The following is a 22,555-nucleotide window of genomic DNA, read 5'->3' as shown; positions in this document are numbered from 1 at the left end:
GTAAACCAACAGAGCAGGTAGGGGGCAGGTAATATGTTTTTTCTCCCAGGAAGCGGTGACATGACCCCCACTACTCTGCCTCTGATCCAATCCAATCAGAGGCAGAGTAGGGCCTTGCAGTACACTACTGAATGACGTGCATCAGACGGTATTTAGAAATGAGTATACGCCGTATACCTGCGTATACCTTCCACTGCACTACTGCACTACTTCCTGCAGTGGCGGTAAACGTTAGAGTTCACAAACCGTGTGCTGCAGACGCCAAAATGAACTTCAACTCCACAATGAATGAATAACGACTGGGTTGAAAGAGAAACTGACTCCATTCTTTGATAGAAATGCATTATGGGTTTCATTTTTGTGACATGTGATGGTGCAACTGATCTTTCTAATCGTTTGGTATTTTTGCACAAATTTTTTGGCTCCACATCAGAGACGGCGACTCGAGTTTGCTACTTGCCGCACACACAGTGACTTGAGACTCGTCCTCAGAAGACGTGAGACACGACTCGCACTCGAGATTCAAGGAGCGTTTTCAGACATGTTCACCCATGACTGTTTGTTATTTGTCAGCAGGATTCTGCAAAAAAAAAAAAAAGTAGTGAACTGATTTGCACTGCACGTGGCGGAGGAGGGATGGAGCATGGGCCATTGAAGAACCCAGGAAAATAATTAATTCTGGTGTGTGTCGGGCATGGAGTGGCTAATTGGGAGGCATGGGAAAATTCCTGGTGGCGGGCCGGGGCTGTGTTGTTGTGCCTCAAGGGTGAGGGAGCGATAGATAGGAGCAGAGCAGCAGAGTGTTTTCAGGACCACAGCTGGCGATGAGTCCAGTTTTACAGAATAAGCAGCAGGCAGAAGACAATAGGAATGTAGTTTGAGTTTATTTATTTGTTGTATAGCTGTGGTCTCTCTTTCCGCAGAAGTTCTACATGCGCTAATTAAATTACTCGAGGTCTGTGTGATCGGCTCAGATCGACTGCTTTCTTTGGCGCGTTAACATTAAGGAAATGTCTGATGAGCCGAATGTCATTCTCTCCCTTATTATCATGAGAAACTTTATAGATAAAGCAGATGAAGGAGCAGATGATCGAACGTGTATCACAACCGTGATAGACTTGACTTGACTTGACTTTTTTTTTTTTTTTCGTGGATTGTTGAGAGCATTTCACCAGTTACAGAGAAATAGCCTTGCAGTTACAAAGTAGAGGTCAGCAGCAAATGAACATCATGGCCTTTCTCCACAACCTTTTTCCTGTTTTATTAAACGATATGTATCCAATAGAATTTCCCATAAGTAGGTTACAATCTGAAACAGGGATGTATATTAACCCAGGTGTGTAGTAACATGTTGGGAGACAATCCAGTAAATTACCTAGATTTCAAGACAGAAGACAGGTTGTGTGTATATATACATATATATATATATATATATATATACACACACACACACACAACCACCACACAAACAACCATGGGGCAATTCATTTGTTAACTCCATAAAATGTGGCTGTGACTGTCATACATAGGAAACCCATTTTGACCATAACCTAGTAAACCTATTCATTTGTAGGCGATTAAATATGCCTTTTGTGCATCTCTGTCTTATTACTGGACATTCCCAAAATATATGCCAGTGATTGACATCCTGGCTCCCACACAGTCCCCAGCGCTTCCTCCTCTCCTGTAGGACTTGCAAGTCTCACAGAGAAGCTCTTCAGGGCATTTCTGTTCCACATACGCCCTTCGGCCGGTCACAATTTCTACCCACGTTCCAGCTCTTCGATCCGCAGGCAGCTCCTGAAGCAGGCAGCCAGGCGTGGACTGAAGCAGTAATTCTTCATCCCAGGCCACCTCCTTCACACAAACCCCCAGACTGCTAATTTTATAGGCTAACGGGCTAACAGACTAATTATAAATTTTGCCACTATGTTCATCTGGGAGGAAATGTTTCCACATTATAAAAAAATAAATAAATACAAACAAATATGAAAAAAATATATTCAACTATAAATATTATTATTTTTATTTTGAGCATTTGCACGTAAGTGGGAAAGTTAGAGTCGTGCCTAAGGTTCGCCACCTCATACCTGCTTATTATATGATCACTGGTCAAGTTGAGTGTTCGACCCAGGCCCGGTGCTCCCGACAGGCTGTACTGCCACTGCAGGTAAGGAGAAGTGAGAGCCAAGAGGTACAGTAGGTGACTCAAGCTGAGATACGAGTGGACGGCCGACTGTGGCAGCCTGTCTAATTTGGCAGGCGTTATCACCGGGGTCCAGGGTTCTTCCGATCGATCAAGAGATAGAAGGAGATTAGATGTAGTCACTTTTCTCTCCCTCTCTGCTTCAGTACACACACACACACACACCCACACACACAGAATAGTGTGAGGGCCAGACAGCATGAGAGCATTTAATTGCATGGGAATGGAGTCATCTTAATTTCCCTTCGGGACAGAAAGAGAGACAGATAGGGAGAGAGGGCAGGGGTTGGAAGTGTGTGTTGTGACATTAAGATGTCTGGTAATATGAGCTGGGGATCAAGCTGCTGCTTAAACACACCTCCGGGCCGGGTAGAACGGGCACGATGGAGGCTCAGGTTCAGCGCTGCTTGCTTGAACCGGTGTGTGTGGGCGTCTTGTGTGTGCTTTTGTTGGTGTGGCAGGAGCAGTTGTGTGTTCTTTTATTAAAAGCGGTGTATGGTAGGTTTATGATCATCAAACACTTTGATCAATCTAACTAAATATCAGTATGCAGCCATGTGTTTACCTCTTTCTTTTCGGCGTTGAAATCACGAGCGATCGTGCCCCCACACTTATACAAACACACACATACGTGAGTGCACTTTGATCAATAGCGCTAATCACATCAGAAAACAGCAGACGAGCGGGTCTGTGAGCCCTGTGAGGGGATTACACACAGTGTGAAGGGATCACACAGAACAGGTGTGAGGGGCCTCGGGTAATCAATAGGACTAGAGGCAATTAGAGGGAGAGGTGAGTCTTCAGATGGAGACAATGTCATCCTCTCTTTGTCTCTCTCCATGGCTTCATTGAGGGCTCCATTAAAGATCCGCTCAAGACCCTTTGCGGGAGAGGTCTCCCAAGGACCCTTGACACACTTCAACACCAATAGAGTCGCAAATAAACTTAGAGACTGGAGGCTAAGCGTGCTCTCCCTCAGCAATTTCCTTTAATGGTGGTCTCCAGAGGGCTGTCGGCAAGGAGAGTGTTTGCACAAGTCTGTTTTCTTGTTGTCGAGTGTTAAAAGAGACTTATGCTCATTCACAGCTCTGTATTTCTATTCTAGGACCCGCTATGCATTATTCACAGTTCAAAAAGAGTCTTTATTTGTCTCCTCCTGCCTGTAATGGAGCCCCTCTGACTGAAACAGGCAATATTAGCTTGGGCCCACTTTCCTCTGATTGGCTGAACACCCTGTTAAGAGGCAGCGCACCTGCCGCTTGTGAGCACTGCCAAATCCATCCGTACATGTTCGAGCTCAGATCCAATCCAGAGTATGAGAGTGGAACAGCACAAACACCTACGGCAACAAAGATTACAGCAGGACATCTCTACTCTCTGTTCTTATTGTATCACGTAACAGTGGATTCAGTCTTTCAATCACAATCCGTATATAAAACATGACAGTTAGTAGCTGTACATGTTGTTGGTGGTTTGGATCACTTTCAATAAAATAAACAGCTGGAGGGAGACGGCTTAACTTTTCAAGCAGCAGTTTTCACAACCACAACACTTCCTGTCTCAAAGTCACATGCCGCTAAACTAACCAATCAGAGGCTAGAAGGACTTGGACTGAGGTAAATAAGAGGAAACCTACAGAGATGGATTCAGGAGGTTACTTAATTCTTTAAAGATGCATGTTTAAATATTTAAACCTGTAAATAATAATTGTGTAAACATAAATATGTAAATAGATAACTGTATAAACACTGTACATATTTATTTTAGTAAGTTAACTCTATACAGTATAAATTAACATCTACACCTTACATATATATAATATCTCCTTTCAGTGTGATCTGGATGAAGGTTCAACTATACGTGTATATAAAACTGATTTTCAATCAAAAAGCTTCCATTCTAATAGTACTTATCTGTTGGATCTTTGCCAGCCACACAGAGCTAAAGCCTTCTTTTGACCCTTTCTGAGAAATGTTCTCCTGCAAGCATTTATATGAATATACAATGAATCATTGGTATCACCAACTGCATCAGTAGTGTTTAGCATTGAAGCTCTTCTTGCTGCTGACTGAAAATGTGATCATCATCCCAGACATGAGGTAAAACAGTGACTCCCAACCAGGGCTATAAAGCTCGGGGATATTTCTTTAATTACTGGGGGGGAAGTGGAAAAATGATGCATTCATGGCTGTTGAGACAATTTATCACCAGCTTTGTCTAGCCAATACGACAATGTAGTACTGGAGTCAACAAAATATTTTTAACCAGTATCAGACTGAGCTGACAGCAGTCAGAAGTCGTGCCCTAACATTGTACTGTTGCCTCCTGGTGTTCTCACTGAAGCATGTTTGAACTGGGACATGAGCGTTTATATGACAGGGCACACGTAGCGCTGCAGAAATGCTTTCTTGTTACATCTAGGGGAATTAATCACCACCGAGACTTACAGCTCTGCCAGCTACTAACAGGCCACAACATACACTAAGTGCCGTTGGTCAACCCCCCCCTCCCCCTCGACTGGACTGGACTTTCTCTGGTCTATTGCCAAACCACGTGCTGACGACTCACAGCTCAGCACTGGTTGCAGGCCGTTTCGCCTTCCTCCTCCTCTCTCTCTATCTGTCTCCCTCTTGATGTTTGGCAACCGATCCATAGGTCAAATGGCAACCTGTGACCCTGGCTCTTAGTAATTCAGCGATTATGAACCTTTGAAGTGAACGAGCAAACTGATAAGTGATTTTAACCCCTAGTCCCCTCATAGAAATACTGTGGATGGATGCTTTCTAGGTGATTTGGCCTTGTTGTACTGAATAAACAAAACAATCCCTGACCCTGATTTTTGCGCCAATGTAGCAATGCAGCTGGAAGCATGGAAAACAAGTGCAGAAATACAGTATGTTAGTGTAGATTAATCTCCTGCATTAGTCCATTAACTGCTTATCCTGTTGCAGATAATATGCCTCCTGGTAGTTGAGCTTATCTTTTAAGGACATACTCTCAGAAAATATATACAGTATGTTTTTGTACCCCACCTCCTTAACATGGCGTCACTGCAACACCACTGTGGTGTTGCCATAACATCAGCACTTCAGCAAATCTAAGGCATCACCTGGGGGAGTACCATCAAGCTCAGAGGGCATCAAAGGCGAACCACCTTCTGAGCGAATATTCTCAATTATGTAGTCGGCCATTAGTTAGCATAGCATCTCCTTAGGGAGTGTTGCTGATGATTTCCTGCCTGGTATAAGAACTGAAGTGTTTTGTGCTGAATAATAAGAGGTCCAGTGGACTGTTTTAATGTGACAGTGCTTGGATAAGTGACACCAGAGGTTCTCTTTTTGCTGGATAGGCCGTTCCTATATTCCTATAGCTTGTTAAGCTCTGCATAATTAGTTACACACTGTTAATGTATTTTTATGATGTATTTGAGTATATAATAAAATGTGAGTCCCCCGAAGTAAAATAATCCAAGATGATTCTGAAACATTAATGTTCAAATTGGCCACTTTTTATGATGTAACTGATGCACCCGTGAACCACACCGGACTCAGGATGAACATATTTTAACAAAAGGGAGGATGGTGGTTTTACTGTGAAGAATAAAGCAAAACCAACAGTGATTCCGCTGGTCTTCAGTGGCACAAAGTTCAGTTCACACAGATTAAAAGCAGCTAGTTCATGCTCTTCCATTTTTAATAAACTGGTCCGATATTCTTTTTTCTGTCAAACCTCCTCCATCCACCACCCTTCCCCAGCCCCCAACCATGGCCACTTCACAAACTAAATAAATTACTGTTTACTACTATAGAGTCACAGACAGAGATGACTGCTAACAGTCTAGAAAAGCCAATTTGAGTATATGTGTATATGCTGTGAGTTTGACTGTTGACTCTTTCTTAATGATTTCGTGTGATCATCATTCACTCGCAGATATTTTAAAAGACTGGTCAGATGCTTTAACTCAACGTTTCAAACGTGTTGCTGATGTGACTGATGTTCTGACTTGTTTTTCAGCATTAATCTGCACTGAATTGTTCATAAAAGTCTTGTCGTGTTGATGTTCTGGCTTCAGCTTAACAAGTCGCTGCATTGTTTGTACTGTCAGCACCAGACACTGGACACATTCCGGGTGCCATAAATCCTGAGGTGCCGCCGTAAAGGCAAGGCAAGTTTATTTATATAGCACCATTCAGACTCAAGGCCATTTAAAGTGCTTTACAGAGGCATGGAAATACATTAAAAGTAGAAACATTAAGATGACATTAAAATAACATTTAAAAACAATAAAAACAAATGCTTGGTTCTAATTCTGGGAACACTGAGTAAACCTTTCCTAGTTGACCTTAAGGGTCTGAAACCAAGAACATTTTGTGCTTAATAGACAAGAAGTAGGATTTTAAAATCTGCCCTTTTACACACAGGAAGCCAAAGCAGTGATTTTAAGGAGCGGTGTGATGTGCTCCACTGTCTTGGTTTTAGTGAGGACTCAGGATGAGCTGCAGCTGAGACCTGTGAAGACACCATTCCAATAGTCAAACCTGCTGAAAGTAAATGCATGAATAAGTTTTCCTGTACCCTGTTTAGACAGAAACCTTTCATTCTTGCAATGTTCATTAGATGGTAGTAGGCTGCTTTTGTAAGTGTCTTTTTGTGGCTGCTGAAGTTTAGGTCCAAGTCTATAACTACACCAAGATTTCTGGCTTGACTTGTAGGTTTTATGTAGGTGTCATGGATTCAAGGTGAGCACTGACTTTTAATCTTTCTTCTTTGGGGCCAAATACAGTTATTTCAGTTTTTTCTGTGTTCAATTATAGAGGATTCGGGCACATCCAGACATTGATTTGTTAAATGCATTTACTCAGTGAGTGTAAGGGATTGTAGTTACCTAGTGACACTGTTATGTAGAGTTGTATGTCATCTGCATAAAACACAGTTCTTCTTTTGATGCTTTTTTCACTCAGTTGACTGTTTAAGAAGAATGAGCATGCTCAATGAACGACCCTTCATGCCTAATAACCCCATATCAAAATCAGTGTTGGAGCACTACGCTCATATACAGGCACTGCTTTTCTTTATTGAGCCATTAAGACAAGTCTGAGAGGACAGAGCATAGGAGAAAGAAGAAATGAGCAAAGTTCCAGTGGAGTTCAATCCTCAGCCAGAAGGGATTCTAAAGTTCAAAAATGAAATATCACAATATTCATTTAATAAGTGAGCAGAGCACTGACAAGACCAAAAAAATATTGCTTTAGGCAGAGAGATACATCAACCACTGGTGATAGAATCTGTCTAGAGGATGGCAGAGTTTAAACATTTCTTTATACGTAGAGCAGAGGGGTCGAAAGTGGAGATAAGGTTTTAACGAACCAGTTTAAGGCCTCTGCCTTCGCCTTAACTGGTCTTTTAGTGCCCTCATGCAAATGCTTCAAATCTTTATCAGTCTTTGAAGTTTAGGGAAAGTTACAACATCAGTAAAGGGGGTTTCTGATTGCAGAATGATTAGTTAAAGCCTGTTGTGTATAAAATCCTCATGTACTCTCATAGTCCCAGAGGTTGTGGTTTTAAAAGCTTGATGAAGTCCATTTCAGCACAAAGAGAGGAACCATCCTGTATAGGTAAGTGGTCCAAGACCCTCACCCACCTCCATATGTGGCCATCACAAGTGTGAGTGCAGTTTCCTTTTAAATGTTTTTGTACCTTGCAGCACTTACACTAGAGCGCCAACCACATTCAGAAGTCAGACCGAGACTGTAAAAACAAAGTGTTTCTTGCAAACCACTGTGAATTATAATTTAAGCACAGCGTGATCTATAAATTAAATTTGGGTTTTACTGCAGTAGAAAGTCAATTTCTACAGCAAGAACTATTCCAATACAACCTCTGTTAATGAACTACATCTGCAGTCTGAAATGTAACTAAACCAAAGTATAAATGCTACAGAGCAACAGCTTCTTTGACTGTGGCAAAAAACAAACAAATTGACAGTGGTTCAGAAAATGTCTTTAGTCACCTACCGAGAAGGAAAAGATGAAAGTTAGAAAAAAGTAAAGAACAAAAGAACAAAGTGAGAAGAAAAAGACACTGAGACGAGTAAACAGACATGAGTGAAAGGGCTTATAAAAAGAAGAATAATGGGAAAAAGAGACTGAATGATACTCCAGATTTACTGTCAGCACTTCAGTGATTGGCATTTCAAAGAGCTTCAAAGAGAAAGGCAAGATATTCAGATGTGGTCACATTATGATATCCCTGTGATGAAGAGCAATTTTTGTAATTTCAGAGAAAATATCCTATTCTTTTCTTTGACTGACAGGGAAATAACTGTCTGCTTGTCTCTCCGTGATCTCTGTCTGACTGTCAACTGTGTCCCCTGCTTTGCATGAGAGGAAAACTGGATCATTTTCTCTGAGATAGATGTGCCTCATTTGTCCAGTGTTATCACCAAAGAGTGCACCTTGAAAGTAATTATGAACAAAATGATGGTGAAAGCAGTTCAACAGTAATATGTAGTGACTCAACCCATTCAAAATGGTGGGTGAGATCACTCCACACACAAGATCACAACAGAGCCATTGAACTCAGTTTCCCAGGAAACTTCCCCTTTTCATACATGGGTGTGAAGCTCACCCACGCACCCAGTTTCCAGCTGCTATTGGTCACTGTGCAGGGTGCAGCAGGAACTCAACTCCTTTGTCAATGTAGTTGTATTGATTTGGTGACTGTATCCACTGAGCTTTATTGTTATAGTTAGGTTGCTGGTTAGCCACATCCAGCACTGGGTTGTGAACCTCTCTTTTAACTGGACACCTTTAACCTATATGAATCAGCCTGAAACAAAGAAGCCAGTAGCCATGCTGTCCCAGCAGCCATCTTTGGTCCTCTGTCTTATAGTCTCCTTTGTTTACTGCTATCTTGTGTATGGCCTTCCTTTGTTTACTGTTCACGCCACCATTTAGAATCAGCCATTTTGACTCTAACTCCAGTTTCCTCTTTGGAAGTCAGTAGTGACATCCAATATGTGCTTCCTCTGGATTACACTACATGTGCAAGTAATCAAACAAATGACATGCTTAAAATGTTTAATCCAAGTCCTGGTAGGAAATCCAAGACAGATATGGCGAAATTAGTGTCGTCACTTTTTGGGGTTAGATTTCACTGTAGCTGAATTCTTGCTGGAAGATTAGTGTGCAATGCTATGGCCGGCTCAGGTACTGAGACGTCCTGTGCAATGTTGCACACGTACAGTGACAAGTAACAAATTAAAGGAAAAACCTGAAAAATGAGTGGAGAAACAGGATGAAAAGGCTCCCATTCATTGGGCAGGAGGGGTCACTGAGTGTTTGATGGATATGAAAATGATGTGAATCATATCTTATGGCTTTTGCAGATCTCAACCCAACTGAACACCGATGGTAGATTTTGGGCCGATGTGTTAGACAGCGCTCTCTGCCACCAAAACACCAAATGAGGGAATAGCATTTGGAAGAATGGTGTTCACCCCTCCAGTAGAGGTCAGAGAATTGTAGAATCAATGCCGAGGAGCACTGAAGCAGTTCTGGCAGCTTGTGATGGGCCAGCATCTTACTAAGACACTTCATGTTGGTTTTTACTTTAATAAGTCTGTAAATAAAGCGGTGTCCAAAAGTCTTGAGACCACTTGGCTATTCAACTGTATGTCAACATCATTGTTGATCAATTCATTAAGGATGAAAAGTCATCTTCCATTCTGAGGTATTTTTTTCATTCATGCTACTTTCCCCATTTCAGTTTCACTTCAGAGCTGCTGACACTTGACAGCCATGATGTGTCCAACCTGGCTCCTGTCTGTCTGATTAGTTGTCAACAGTTCAGTGGGTTTACAGACATACTTTGGTGGAGCTCTCTGCTCTCAGTCTCTGGGGGTTTAAGCAAGTATTTGTCCATTCACTGTTTGAGAAACTGGCTGTGTGACAACGCTTGCAGATAGAAAGTTGAGCTATTAAGCTTGTGAATATGCGTCCCATAGTATTGTCACTGACAAGTAGAGTTGAGCTGTGGGGCGCCAGCAAAGATTGTAGGTTTTCCTTTATTGAAGAACAAAAATGTTTTCCAGGGCTGAGAGCTACACCAGCTAAACCACAGCGTAGCCACATGAGAACCAGCAATGCTCTTGTTGTTTCCTCTTCCTCCTCCTTCCTTCTATTCCTGCAGTCATGTCATCTTTACTGTAGATATGCAATATTTCATTTATCCTCTGCCCAGGCACTGATCTGGGGCCTGCACATTGATTGCTGATAAGGAGACTGGAGTGCATGTTGCGACCATGAACTCAGGACAGTTGAAAGCGAGGTTACACCACAGAAATTGGGGCTGATACTTGCTGCAGGGGACTTTGGGTTCTACTGCAGAGGTTCAGTCCACCCACACAGTCACATGGAAACAGTGTTCTTAGGGTGACCATATTTTCAAACCCACAAGCCAGAGCCGTTGATGCCATGTATTGTTACAGCTAACTGTTAGCATAATGACAGAAGGTCAGATGGAACTACTAGCGTCATTGCCATTGACGCTTGCCTATGACTCATAGGCTAGCAACAACCTTGACGACGACACATTGATTAACTGACGCACATAAAGACTAGTAATGAATTCAGAGGCATGGAGCCTTGTTTATATTTGTGTATGGCGTTAGGTAATAATGAGGGGAACAGAACATGATAAACTGAAAACAGGTATAATATAATAATTTATTTGCTGTAATTGCTGCAAAGTGAATGTTAAGCATCATGATGCTGCGTGACGAAGCAGTTGATTTTGTGTCAGACACAACAAGATTTAATTCAGTACACAGTCATAGAGGAAAGTTCAATGTTGGATGTTGCTCTAGTTTATACACGTAAGAATGAAAAACTGCCAGAGTTCATGCAGTTTCTTTAGGAGTGTTTTTTTTTTTATAGATATCAACACAGTGCGAGACAGACATGATGCATCTGAGGCAGCGGGCACCAGGTCGTGGTGGAGCTAGATTTACTTTATGTTATGACACGTCAGATGCTGCGCTCTCTCTGTCTCTTTCACAGCTTATCAGCTCTCCCTGTATCAGCAGGCTGTGTATCAGAGAACAAAAGAACACACACAAGACTAGCAGACAATGGATTCATCTTGCTTACTGACTGGGACTTGACTATGAAGAGGCTTTAGCCATAGAAGAAAACCCAGTGATAACAGACCTTAAAGCGAAGAGGAAATGTATTTCTGTTTGAAACAGGATGTAGGGATCATGGATAATTAAGGGTGTGGCGGGGGGCACATCATGTAGACTATATCATGAAGTAAACACTAAAACATGCCTTTTGAGTCAAAGTAAACAAGATGTGATGTTGATTGATTCAAGAAAATAAAAAAAGTGTACTGTTATTTATCTGATTATTAATTAAAATACACATTATGTGTATGTAAAACTTGGTGAGATCAAGCTCCATGAATCACTGAACCAGTCCAACAAAGTGGTTCGAGAAAAGGTTCAGTTCTTCATGCTTCATTCTATCAGAGCGACACATACTGACCAGAATGTAAAGTAGGCGTATTCTAATCATACCTTTTATAGTAATTACTGTAAAGAAAATATATTTCAATCAATTTAAAGCATTTATAATAACAGTACACTATAAGAAATAACAAGGAATAAGATCGTGAAGAAGTGTCGTCAAACTGGAGAAGTCTTGGGGGAACCATTGCAATTACAACCAGTCAATGCCAATCAGTGTTATAAACCAAAAACGATAAAATCCATAGGTCAAACGGCCACCAAAAGCAGTCACGTGGTGCAGACGAGAAGCGAGGCCTCACTTCATCAGTTACATCACACGACTAAACCGATACGCACGTCGATACGCACACGCTGCAAAGTCTCGACCTCTCACGTAACATCATTAGGCAACAAGTTGAACGAGTTATTGTTTATGTCATTGGTTCCTGAGATCCATTTGGCATTCATTTGGAGTTGAATGTGAATCTGTGGAATGTATCTCTCCCTTTAGCTGCTAAATGCTCTTCTATGTTCACCAGCTAGTGAACCAAGCTACTGCTGAAGCTACGTAGCGTGGAGGGGATCTGTAGAACTGGGTGATGATTCTCTGTGGGTTTGTTACTCTGAGACATTACTTAGTCATTTGACCCGTTCCTAACATGAAAACATTAATTAGTCTTGCAATATTATCAGTGACGCTATGAGTCTGGACAGATTACACTTGATAATGATCATTCTCTCTGAGGTTTACTGTTGCATCATCTTCTCCTCTGTCCGCTCTGTCTCTGACAAAGCATCCACAGTGCTGCTCCTACAGGTCCCCGCGGAGCGTGATAAATCATATTGCCACAGTCCTATTCAGATTATAGCATAACATTAGCTGTGGTCATCTTTGACCTAGCATCGATCAGCAGCTATTGACCCACATGCTCTGTCCAGCTGGGCTCTTGTGTTTGGCCTCCTGTGCCACGACGGAGCCCCATGGGGATCAACGCTGCTGCTCTCAGCCTTTCACATGCAGGGTCTAAATGACTGACCTGACCTGGATCCACCAATTCAGATCAATAGGCAGCGAGCCAGAGCCACTGACTCACACTGCTATCTGCCGGCTCACCCCGGGAGGGAGCCCGGACTCTGAACTATCCGTCATGCGGCTTTTGCAGGGATGTAAATGCCGCCCTGTGCCTTGGAGCTCTACATGTTTGATGCAGTCTAGAGTTTAATGGGGCTTGGTTAATATTTCAGTGCAGCTGGAGTAGTATAAAGACATCAGTGGACAACAGAAGGGAAGAAAACACGGGAGGAGGGGAGAATAAAATCAGCGTTTTTCAGCTTTTTATGTGTCATGAAATTTATGAATTAATTTGTCATTAAAGATGATTTGTATGGTGCGCTCAGACAACCACTGCCAAAGAAGCGACATATCAGCTTTGACATAGCACTTTAACTGGCCTAGTTGTTCTAAAAATAAACATGGCTGTCACTAATCCTTCTATAATGCCCCTTCCTGAGCCAAGTTTAGCTCCACGCGATTCCATTTTAGACTTCTCCCAGAGGTCTACGTTCAGACAACACACCAGCTGTTATCGGATTTTCATTACAGAACCAATATACTGCAGTCCCATGCATATATCTACCAACAGCACCAGCTCCGTGCTGCGTACAAAGCCAAATAAAAAGCAGCAGGACAGGCTGCGTAGAATGCAACATCACTCATATCAACCAGTATCAAAAGACAGCATCTTGTAGTTCTCTCTCATCCCTCTCAGCATCCATCCATTTTTTCCTTCATCCATTCATCCCCTTCACTCTGAATCATTCCTCCACCCTGTCTAAAAGTGAAGCTCTTTCAAAATGAATTGCTGCAAACAGTTTGTGTTATGGAGGCATTTACAGCCCTCAGTGTTACTACTACTAATGACTTCATATTTGTTTCTAATGATCAGGTTTTAGTTATTTACACTAGGGATTGACTGATATGTTTTTAATATCGTTAATATATTATTATTATCACCATATAATATATACGTTTTGCCCCTCCCCTTTTAAAATGTGACCTTAACTCAGAGACATTTTACCTGACTCACTTTGTTCTTTTTTTCAGAGAACATTTTCACTCAGTGATTTTACTTCTACTGTAATAAATGTCTTTTCAGTAGCAGTAGTTAGTGAGCGTTCACGTGCTGACGTCAGCGTGGTGTCTCATCTCCAGTCTCTGCAGTGTCTGTTATCGGTAGAGTTTATTGCTGCTCTGTCTGAACACAGGTGATGCTTCCTTCTTCTTCATCTGTACATTCACCTCCGTTCGTTCTCTGCATTTCATTTTTCCTCCTCTCCTCACCTCTCTCACCTTTACTTTTGTTTTTCCCTGTTTGTCAACTCCATTTCCTCCTCAGCTTTCTCTCTTTCATTTTTACGGTGCCAACTTTTTTTTCTTTTCTTTTCTTTTTTTTTTTTTTTACTATTCCTTGTCAGCTCTTTCTCTGCTCTCCAGCCATTTCCTCTGTCTTTCTCTCCCATATGTAATGACTTGTGTCCTGCACCCGCACCATCATAAATATTAACACCACAACACAATAGATGCTATTTATGTTGCAATTGCCCTCCTCCCTCTTTCTCCTGCCTCTCGCTTTTCTTACACTCTTTTATTCTTTTTGTTCCTTTTTACACACACACACACACACACACACACACACACCCTGATTCCTCCTTTTCTTCGATAGCTGCAGATGAGACACCACAAGCCAGACATTGGAGATTGATGCAGGTGTGTGTGTATGTGTGTGTGTGTGTGTGTGTGTGTGTGTGTGTGTGTGTGTGTGTGTGTGTGTGAAATGACAAATGAGGAAAAAGGAAGGAAGGATGGATGAGTTACGCTGGAGATAGAGGAGGAGCGAGTTTTATAATCCTGTGTGTGTGTATGCATGCTATGAGTGAGTAAGAGTTATGGATGATAAATAAGTACACAATAAAAAAAAGTTGAAAAATTGACTTGCATCTACGACAAATAATGTGTTACTGCTGTAAGTGTGTGTGTGTGTGTTGTGTCACCTAATACAGACCTCTATGTTTCTATGTTATTGAGCTGTTTCTCATGATAGCTCGCGTATTTGCGCCAAAACTGTTAATTTGATGAATTACATGTCATGGTTAGCAAGAGTTTTGTGTGTGTGTGTGTGTGTGTGTGTGTGTTGGTAACTACCCACAGCCAGGCTCGTAGCCCTCTCTGAGGATTATTCTTGGCACTTCAGTTCCAACTTCACTTGATAGGGAACACGGAATAAATCCATAAACTTCAAAGGGAAGTGGAAGTGTTGAGGAAACACAGCAGCAGCTAATTTTAATCCCTCATCCCCAGGCAGATAGATTATTTGTTAACTACATTAGTTACATTTATGATGTAATTCATGTATTTCAGAGCAAGAATGACATATGTTTTATATTTTTTAAAAAGTCGAGAAGCTGAGCTGTATTTTGGGTTTTTTCTTCAGTTATGAAAATGACATGTTTTTTGCCCCCAGATGTGATGCTGGTCACACTGGATCCAGTCAGGTGGGCTCACAGTTCTGTTAAAGGTGGAGTAAGTGATTCTAATCCAGTCAATATCTGCTCTCAGTATGTGGCTGTCACCCACTAGGGTTGTGCTAATGAACGCTGATATCGGTGATTGATGATCATCAGATCGATGGCTGATAGCTCATGCCTTCGCAAATGTCAAGGCAATATTTGACTCGTTTTCCCACTAATGTAGTAACTTATTATTATTTGTAGCATTAAATTAATATTAAATTGAATTTGCCCTGCCGCAGTTTAACATACATCACCAGATATAACTGATGCAACACACGTGCGCGCACACACTCCGACCAGCTGATGGGCACTGAAGCGCTGCTTTTTGTGTGTAGGAGCTGCGCTGTGATTAAACACATGGTGGAGATCGACAGACAGACGGAACACCTCATTTAGTTTGGTTTCTGATCCTGCTGCTTTTTAAGGTTGTAAAAAGAACTTTTGGAGTCATTGAGAGAGAGACAGAGAGACAGACAGAGAGAGAGATGGAAGTCATGAACAGCTTTTCCTACTCGCCTCCCCGTGCTGATTTTAACTGAATATTGCAAATGCTCCTGTCATTAAACTCGTCATGGCGGGAGCGAGGGAAGGTAAATCAGGCACATGCTAATGGATAGCGCCAACTCAAGGTTCAGCAGAGGAAGGAGAGGGAGCATTGGACCTGCTCATGTTTTTGGTGAACTAAAGGCATCAGTTTACAACTAATGAACGTGAATTCGGCAAAAAACATCAGAAGAATAACAATTGTTTTTTTTTTTTTTTTTTTTTACAACAAACAAAAAACAGCATGTACCACAAACATTGTTCTACTGCAGCGCCCGAGGGTTTACGGCTCCATGCCTGCGTGTCTGGCGTGGCTGGTGCTGGCCATTCACAACCGGTGCAGAACAGGGAAACCTGACTGTTTCAGTAAAACAACGCTGTCTGTGGTTCGATAGCTGTATGTACATTCATTCATTTCAGATCGGGCAGTGGCAATGAATGGGGGCTTGGGGGGGTGGATGGGTTAGGAGTATTTTAATTTAAATGTGTGTGTACTGAACTTGTGAGGTGTGAACATGCACAACATATACTGTATGTGTTGTGTTTTCTTGATCTTGGTTTGGGCTGAATTATTTCATACAGTGGAACTGATACAGTGACACAGAGTAGCAGAGACATAAATTCAAATTATTACTTTAACAAAGAGGCAGTCTGGGGTATTGTTACAAAATATCTTCTCATACTCATTATGACTACTCTGTTATCTTACTCTCTTTCTCTAACACACACACTCCCTCATCCACACTCAAGTCAATTTCCGTCATTCACAATCTCTCCTTTCTTCACCCTTTTGCCGTCTTCCAGCGTCTCTCTCTCAGTTTTCCACTTATCTTTCCTCAATTCCATGGCAACGGACTGGAGGAGGAGGAGAAAAGAAACTCGGGTCGAAAGAGAAAGAGAGAGATAGAGAGAGAGAAAGAAAGAAAGAGACAGAGGGGGAGAGAGAAGTGATTAAAGCCAAGATCTAAAAGTGGAAAATTGATCTTTTTCTTCAAGACTCTTCTTTTGACTGCAAACGGCACTGAATATAAATTGATAAATTTGCCAGGCTGTACTTGCTATGACACCCAAGGCAAGCCGGGAGTAAGATATGGCTCCCTGGTATAGACACAGCAAGCAGAGGAGGTCTTAGAAGAAAAGAGCATCTGGGATTACACCTAGTTTCAAATGTCACTTATACAGAGAGTTGGAAAGTGATCAATATATCACTTGATCGCATTTGATTTATTCGTTTATTGTTTTTATTTTGGCTATATTGTAAATGAAAATTTAAATAATGGGCTAGTTTTATATCAAGTGATGAGGTTCCAGGTTTTGACTGGGTCTCTTTTGTCAGACTAGATGTGCCAACACTGGTGCTGATGTTAGAGGGCTGCCCGTTGCTGTAAGCTTTGACAGTCTGGTCATTTGCTCTGGAGGTTGATGTGTCTCAATATTATTTGTGTGAACAGATTGATAATCTGTGTGTAAATGTGTGATCTGTAAATATAAAACACCTTCCACAAATACAAAGAATACAATTTGTAAACTGATCTGCAAAGACACAAACCAATTCCAATACTAAAAACATATCTGTGAATACATTCAGTTCATTTACAAATGAATGAACAGCATTTGTGAATACCTTCCGAACATTTACAACTTACAAGATGGATGGATAGATAGATAGATAGATAGATAGATAGATAGATAGATAGATAGATAGATAGATAGATAGATAGACAGACAGATAGATCCACTTCCTGTGGCTGAGGTGTTGTATAGCCTGATGGCAGTGGGAACAAAGGATCTCCTGAACCTCTCTGTTCTGCAGCGCAGTGAGATGAGACGTTTGCTGCAGCTGCAGCTGCTTCTCTGTCCTGCCAGAATGTTGGGAGGATGGTTGGTATTGTCCAAGATGGCCTCCATCTTACATTGCATGCATCTCTCCACAACAGTCCAGAGTGAGTCCAGACTCCTGCCAAGCACAGACCCAGCCTTTTTGACCAGCTTGTCCAGTCTCCTTGTGTTCGTATACACTGTGATGATGATGAAGAGTCATTGTAAACAGATCACATTTCCTACCCATCCAACCTGTAAAGAGATAACTGGTGTCGTTTCTTTACCATTGAGTTTATTGTAATCATTCAGTCAATTTGTTGTTGACAGCATAATTGGTATTTTCTACATGAAGGCTGTAATCAGTTGGCAGCTATCTTCATTAATCCTGTACAGATACTGGAACAGCCAACTTTGTAGATGTTATTTTTTTGTCTGTGTGTGTGTGTGATGAAAATTAAATATAATGAAAAAAAACTTACAACTTAACTTACAAGGTTTTTTTCTATTCAATTTAAAGAAAAAATAAAACAGCTCTCCTCCTCTCTTGTGTGTGTGAGAGGTTTGGTCCTAGAAAAGATCTACCAAACACATATTGGAGAGAAGGTTCAAAGTCAACTTTCACTCTCATCCGTCCCAATCGGCTCCACAGCAAGAATCAAAGAGTTATTAGATGAAAACATGACGCTGACAGCACAAAATACCAGCAGTCACTTGCCGAGCCAAGCTGTCAGTCTGTTTTCAGACTAACAGGTGAAGGCTGCCTGAAAACCTGCTTCACTACCTCACATGGTGCCAAGCAGATGTTGCTTTATTTTGAAATAGCATGTCAATGTGGAGAGTGGAAACGGTCTAGTTTGTAATATCGAGCTGAGACAACACAAGACGTTATTGCAGCATGTTCTGCACAACTGTACATCTATTGGAAAGGATTTCCCAGCTTATTTCCTCTTATCCGTCCTGATCTACATTTTAGAGAAAACACATCCACACATGCATCACTTTGTCTCCAGAATCGGAGCCTTGAAAATTGCCAATTTTCCCCCCACACAGTATACTTCATATTTTTTCCTCAGCTTCGTCAATTTGTGCCTCTGTGGCTCCGGCTAAAATGCTCTCGTAGGATGAGGGAGGGCGGAGGGGATGACAAAGTGCATTATGGTTCAATTACGGCCTCCAATATAGAAGACTGTTGTCACTTAGTCTGGGAAATTACATGTGACTTGAAGAAAAGAATAGAAAAAATAGAAGGCTTTGTGCAGCAGTGCTTTGTCTTACTACAGGATGCATTATAAGGTCAATTATCAGACATAATGCCTTCACTAAATCTTTGTGATGCATTCAACCTCTGTGGATTTTCATTACTTGCATCTGTGGTTACATTTGGACACTTTCTACTGAGGAAATATCCCATATGAAAACTGTTGACAGTGTTTTCTGTGGATTATACAGTATGGAAGCCAATCTCCACCAATGTGGTAAAGAAAAAGGTCCTGTAAGTGATTATTATGAGAAACCCTCAAAGTAATGACTCTTGGTTTAATGACTTAGTATCTCAAAATATAGAGAAACTTTCTCCAAATAATGTTCTCAAAATCTGCACAGCTCTATGTTTCCTTATAACTTATACAAGAAAGTAAGTGTTATTTCAAGAAAATGTCTCATTATAATGACTTTTTTACTTTTTTTTTTCATTACACTGGCGGAAATGGGCTTCCATAACACAGAGGAAAGAGATAATACTTTGGGGTTTTTTAAAATATTTTTTTTCTTAATTTTGTGAACACCTCAAACGGCACCATATTCACCTCAAGTACTGGAGTGATTGCAGTATCTCTAAACCTGGACGACTAATAGCAAAACTGTCTGCACTGCAGAATAACACAAGTGAAATAAATATATTCTTTTATAATTTGGGTGAAACAACCCTTTTCAAACGCTGTAATGAAGTATCATTCTTAGAGAAAGTGAATCAAGTGACTCAGAAAGCATTGGCTGTTAAAACTGACAGGCAATAGTCAAATAAGACGGATAAACAGACAAAGCAGTCAGACCATAATCACTGCATATCAAATATAAACATCAGTACACAGTCACTTGATAGGGTTGAGGCGCATTTACTGATATTGTAGAACACATCCATCCAGTGTTCCGAACACTGGAAACCCAAACTAAAGACACCTTCAGTGGATCAACAGCTGGCTCAACGCGTTTGTGTTTCTGGCATCTCAGCCAACAGAAGGTGATCAGACATCTTTGAGTTGTAGTTAGGTTGTCAGGTTGTCCGTCCGTCCACCCTATTCTCGTGGAGACGATATCTCAGCAACACCTTGATGGATTTTTTTGACATTTGGCACAAACATTCACTCTGACTCAAGGATGAACTGATTAAAATGGTCAAAAGTCAGTGTGATCTCACAAAACATTTTTTAGCCAGTCAAGACTTCACTCAGCATTTATGACAAAAGTCCACACTAATGGTTAATGTTATATATATAACTCCGGATGAACAGGGATGTAACCTGAAACTAGTCTGAGCGGAGGAGGGATACGACTACGAGGAGGTGATTCTAGTTACCTTGTGAGTCTGGGTGTGTATCTTCATGGCAACATGTGGTCCTGAAGAGACCTGCTGTTGCAGGAACTACCACAGGATAGGGGTTTGTGTCTGTGGACAGATGCAGTCACAAAACTTTACAGGTGTGTAGTTGAGATCACAATGAAGGCCAGGTTTGAAGATGGAAGTGGTTCTGAGTACTCATAGGGCGGAATGTCAACGTGCTGATGGGTGGTTGATGTGATGTCATCACAGGGTTTGTCTCTTGTATACTTTAGTTATTTGCAAAATTTGCAGAAGTAAACGAACAAGGTTTGATAACGATTAGAAAGGATTCAGATGAAAATATGGTATCAAACCTCATCCTGAAAAGGCATCGCCACTTATTGTGAAGTATGAATCCAATTCAAAGCTAACAAATCCACTCTGATGTCCGTTCTTTACCATGTGTGTGGCTAACAAAATAGTGGATCTTTTCTTAGAACCACTCTCATACTTAAACTACACTTTTATGCTGCCTGGCTCAGACTATCACTATGTGTATCTATGTACATTAGACAGGTCTATCTCTTCCCAAACCCTGGAGCAGACAGCCTGAGCAGCCTCATGACAGCTGCATCTACAATCTCTGCTACATTTGGTGCCGCCTGCTCGGCAAAACTCACGTTGGCTACATCAGAACGATCTTTATTTTAAAGTTGTTTGCTCCCTTTCATTTGAAAATGTAAAATGTAGCAGCTGCGGGAAGAAGCATCAACACGAGTATTCACGTTTGGCAGCAGGGAAAGTGCAACACTGAAGTGGATGGATGTTTCAAGGTCTGGATAAAAAAAATAAAAGCTTCCTAGTGGCTTTCAAAATGTGAAAGATACAGATTTGTTTGGTTAGATTCACACCATGAAGGTTTGGCTTAGATTATTGATTTGCTCAGTTTGATCAAGTGAGGTGATATTAATATTAAGACCTGGGTTGAACCATATAACCACACAGGGTCTGTGCCCTCCTGCATAAGAGCTGCAGTGTGGTTCATTATGGATGGATGTAACGACAGAAAATTTGCATTAATGCTGCAGGCTGAATTCAATTTCTTCAATTTCTTTCCTTGCTCGTCTCTTTTTCTTCTCTCCCTTCTGATTTTCTCTTCTCTTTCATTGTCGCAGTCTCTTCTCTTCTTTCTTTGCTTTTTGCTCTCTTTCTATTTAGCTCCTTTTATTCCGCCCTTACTTTCCTCTATCCCCTCGATTCTGTCTGTCATCTGCTCCCCGTCTCCCTTCAGTCTTCTTTTTCTCTATCTATTAGTGTGTGTGTGTGTGTGTGTGTGTCAGTTCTCCACATGCCCCTCGTTAGTTCTCAGCTATCTGTGAGCCAAAGGGGGAAACGAGCGCTTAGTATTTTATCACATCGTGTGTGTGTGTGTGTGTGTGTGTGTGTCCATTTGTGTCAGTGCTACACAGCAAAACTAGATATAATTGGGACCAGGCATGCAAACAAACACACACACCATGCATACTGTTGCATATAATACACATAAGCCCCTTTTATGCAGAGATCTGGCTATATTGCCATTAAGAGGACTCCTGGTTCTGCAGCCTTCGCTTGTTTACACTAAACCAAACAAGCCAGCATGATTCTGCGCCCATGTGTGATTTTTAGATATCATGCCAATGTTCTGGAATCAGAGCTGTGGTGTGCAACACAACAGTGTTGGTGTCTGTCCCACCCAAGCAGCAACCACCGAGACTGAAAAATGAAGCCAACACTGAAGAACTCAAACCTTAAGTTCCTCTAATGACCACTAGAGTCTGGCTCCAACAGTGAGTCAATCCCCATAGACTCCCATGGTAAAATGTCCAACTTTACAGCAGAAATAAACATGTTTACAGCCTGGTACAAAAACTGTTTTGGTCTCTAGAGCTAATTTCCTCCTTCACGACAACTGTTTTTATGACTCAGCTGTGGGTGAGTGTGTTTGCCACAAGCTGCCATGGACCGAAGTTTCGGTTCAATACACACCCCTTTATTCATTTTTGGATTAGCTTGGAGTTAGGGGTGGAGTAAGACACTGCCAAGATGGCGACGGTGGAGCAGCTCACTCTGAGCTTCAAAACCGCTCTTCAGAAACCTGTGAGTGACATCACAGTCTATGGTTCACACTTGAAAAGTGACAACATCATGTAATGTTTGATATATATCATTTCAAATTAATGTAAGTTTTAGTAATTGGTTGATTAAAAGAGGGACAGAACTGTCTTACTACTGTATGCTAACTGTAGCAATACAGAAGTAATACAGTTCGCATATTACTACAGTTAGCCCCCCCCCCCCCCCATGTTCATTCCTTTTATACAGTGTG

At 41.5% G+C, this 22,555-nt stretch overlaps 1 protein-coding gene across 1 annotated transcript in view; it reads left to right on the top strand.

Moving 5' to 3' along the window:
• sorcs2 (sortilin related VPS10 domain containing receptor 2) overlaps positions 1 to 22,555 on the top strand; it is a 334,331-nt gene that overhangs the window by 161,679 nt on the left and 150,097 nt on the right.

The sequence above is a fragment of the Seriola dumerili genome, unplaced genomic scaffold (genome assembly GCF_002260705.1).
Source record: "Seriola dumerili isolate Sdu_G_001 unplaced genomic scaffold, Sdu_1.0 BDQW01000167.1, whole genome shotgun sequence".
Classification (NCBI taxonomy): domain Eukaryota; kingdom Metazoa; phylum Chordata; class Actinopteri; order Carangiformes; family Carangidae; genus Seriola; species Seriola dumerili.
The sequence above is the reverse complement of the archived record's forward strand: the minus strand, read 5'-3'. Positions and strand labels throughout refer to the sequence as shown.